This window comes from Condylura cristata, unplaced genomic scaffold (assembly GCF_000260355.1).
Source record: "Condylura cristata isolate star-nosed mole 26May11 unplaced genomic scaffold, ConCri1.0 scaffold00008, whole genome shotgun sequence".
In the NCBI taxonomy this organism is placed as follows: Eukaryota; Metazoa; Chordata; class Mammalia; order Eulipotyphla; family Talpidae; genus Condylura; species Condylura cristata.
This window is the reverse complement of record NW_004567109.1, coordinates 10,280,123-10,283,364: the sequence shown is the minus strand read 5'-3', so window position 1 is coordinate 10,283,364 and position 3,242 is coordinate 10,280,123. Positions and strand designations below refer to the sequence as shown.

Below are 3,242 nucleotides of genomic sequence, written 5' to 3'. Positions count from 1 at the left end.
CCTCCGGGGCAGGCGGGAATTGAACTCATGCGGAAGTGGCTTTAGCTTCTTAGTGCAGTGCTTTAACCCGCTGCGCCACCAGGGAGGGCCCCTTCATGATTTTTACTGCACATACAGAACATAGATTTTTAACTGGTAACCACTCCAGTGCAATACACCTTTCTCCTTTGTAAGTCATAGGTTAGTCCTCTGCAACTTACTCTTACTTTTTATATTTATCAGTACTCAGTAGAACACCCTGTTCTTGCCTCATCTCAAAAATCTACCCCATTCCTTTTACCAGCAGAGATTCTTGAGGTCGGGTTCTATTTGTTCTCCCTGTTCCAGCCCCGTGGCTGGCACATGAGGCCTTCCTGGGAGGAGATGTTGAAATAACAGCAGCCACCATGTCCTGGCATGAATGCAATGCCAGACTCTTTCACATCTGATTTCATTTAATTCTCATGGCCACTGTATGAGATAAGTACTATTATTATTCCCATTTTTTCAGATGAACAACTGAGATGCAGAGACTTGAAGACCCAAGGCCATAAGCTGGTAAGTGGCAGACTTGGGGTTTGAATCCTGATCTATTCTGTGCCAAAGTTTTTATTGTGAATGAATAAATAGGTGGGGTGATAGGTTCCTGGAAGAAAATTGCCTCCATAACCACCCCCCCACCCATATCCTGGGTTTTCTTTTCCAAGGGTTTTCTGTGCTTGCAGCTAGCGTCAGTGCATAGGAGGAACTCAGTCAAGACCCTTTCTTTGGCTGCAGGGATCCTGTGGGTATGCCTACTCTTTTCGGGAAGGGGGTTTTTGAATCCTATTCTAAAAATAAGCCAGAATTTGTTAGGAGACCTTGCAGATCAGCCCAGGCATTTCAGGACAACCATTTGCCTGTCTGTAGCACAGGAAATTAATCAGAACCCCAAAGCTCTTTCCCTCTTCCCACAGACCAGCACTTTGGAAACGCCCAGTGCCTTTCTGCAGCTCTCTTAGAGGGCTGCACAGATGCCAAGGGCAGTTTAACACAGATTCATCTCTCTATAAGGGAAGTGAGAGGAGAAACACATGGGGGAGAAATGGGTCAGTTGTGCTGCAAAGAACTTGCAGAGAGAATTCATAGTCCTTCCCAACTTAGAAGGCTGAGGAGACACCTTGGAGCCTCTGTGACTGCAGAATCTGCCTGGGGTCTACAACTGAGTGTAGCTCCAATGGCCATGCTCTGCAAACCTCAAGCCTCTTTTTCGCTCTTGAGACCTCAGAGTGCCACTATGAGCAGATTATGTGTGTTAGGAGTTAGAAATAATATTGATGATAATAATAGTAATTAAAGTACACATGACAGGATGCTCCCTGGTGGCACAATGGGTTAAAGCACAGACAGCACTATGAAGCCATTGTAGGATGAGTTCAATCCCCAGCCAGGGAGGTGACCCACCCAGTGCAGCAGACCTCTCCTGCTGCTCCCCTCAGCATGTACTTCACTGATCTGCCTGTTCTGCTCTCCACTCTGTCTTTGGTGAATCCTCTCATTGTCTCTGTACCTCTGGGCTGAAACCCAGTTTTTGTATGCATCAATAAATAAAATCTTTTAAAAATATATAAAATACATATGACAACTACATCTTCTGTGGAACACTGTCCCTGGTGCTTTCTACTCAGTATCTTCTGTAATTTTTTTTTTAGATTTATTTATTCATATAGAACTGGGGTACAGGCCAGAGATGCGGAGGGTGAGAGGATTCACCAGGGACAGAGTGGGGAGCAGGACAGGCAGATCAACGAAGTACACTGCTGAGGGGAGCAGTGGGCAGGTCAGGAGAGGTCTGCCTCGCCATGTGGATCTCCTCCGGGGCAGGCGGGGATCGAACTCATGCGGAAGTGGCTTTAGCTTCTCATGCTGTGCTTTCACCTGCTGCGCCACCAGGGAGGGCCCATCTTCTGTAATTTTAAGCAAACACCGAAAGGACTATATAATAGCCCCATTTTACAGATGAGGATAATGAAGCACTTAGCAGGGGGGAGGGCAGACATGGGTAAATAATCCCAGGATTCTCTGGCTTCAGAACTGGAGCTCCACAGCTACATGTGGGTTCTGGCATCCAGGAAGTGAGAAGTGCTAAGAAACAAACTGGAGGTCAACTTGACACAAGCTGAAGTGTGCACATGCCCACAGCAAGTAACCCAGTGCCATGGGGATGCAAAGCTGGAGAAGAGGCTTTGGCTGGGGGAAACTAGGAGGGGCTGAAGATGAGGCAGCAAGGGAAGAGCATGAGCAAAGGGGCAGATGTGGGAAAGCAGTGGGTGTACTAGGAGAAGTTTGGATAAACTTTACTCTCTCTGTGTGTGTGTGTGTGTGTGTGTGTGTAAATGTGGGAAGGGATCACCAGGCCGAGGCTTTGGCCTTTATTCCATAGGCAATCAGGAGCTTACACAAGAGGTGTCTCAAGAGACAGGCTATACTGTTGCAGTGAGAGGAAGCAGCTCTCAGTGCATCTGTGTCCTGGCTTGTGAATGCAGCTCTGTGCCAGTACGTGGGAGGGCGTCCACATATATCCAGAGAGTCTCTGTGCCCTGCACCATGCTGGATGCCGGTCTGGGCTCTCTCAAAGGCCCCCTTCCCACGCCTCTGTGCCCTAGCACGCAGTAAGTAGGTCTGTAGGAAATGTCATAGAATTATATGTGGACTTTTGAGATCATCCACTCATTGCTTCTTTCCATTTTCAAGAAGGTGAAAATGAGGAACACAGATGGGGAAGGATTTGTCTAGGATCACAAGATGAATTAATAACAGAGCTGGGCACCCAGAGCTGGGAGCCCATGTCTCTTGAGCCCAAGCTTGGTCTTTTTCCGCATTTGCTGAATAACAGAAGTAGTATTTGTTGAGTGATAACTCCACGCCAGGCCTGGGGCTAACCACCTTCCCACGTAGCATCTCATTGAATCCTCATAACCCTCCTGAGGGCGCCCCTCTGGAGAGCAGGACGTCTATCCTTCCATTCCAGTTTCCCACCGCGCCTAGAGCAGGAGCCAGGCTTCTGGCTAGGCAGGCAATAAAACTTGGCGGAGCCCCGTCCTGTGCAGAAGAGAACGGGGCGGGGGCGGGGCTCTCACTCTCACTCACCCGCCCCGTCCCGCCCACAGCACAAACGTCACCACCTTAGCTCCGCCCCTCATTGTCAGTCCCGGGGAGCCGCAGGAGGCGCCCGCCGCCGGGAGCCTGCGCTGGAGCCCTCAGCCGGCGGGAGCGCGGGCCGG

General features: G+C 49.7%; 1 protein-coding gene across 3 annotated transcripts in view; it reads left to right on the top strand.

The window, feature by feature from the left end:
- LUZP1 (leucine zipper protein 1) overlaps positions 1-3,242 on the top strand; it is a 91,246-nt gene that overhangs the window by 17,924 nt on the left and 70,080 nt on the right. For all 3 annotated transcript variants that reach the window (XM_012722479.1, XM_012722480.1, XM_004678589.2), the window contains one exon: positions 491-537. The gene's annotated coding sequence lies outside the window, so the exon portion shown is untranslated. The remainder of the gene's footprint in view (positions 1-490; positions 538-3,242) is intronic.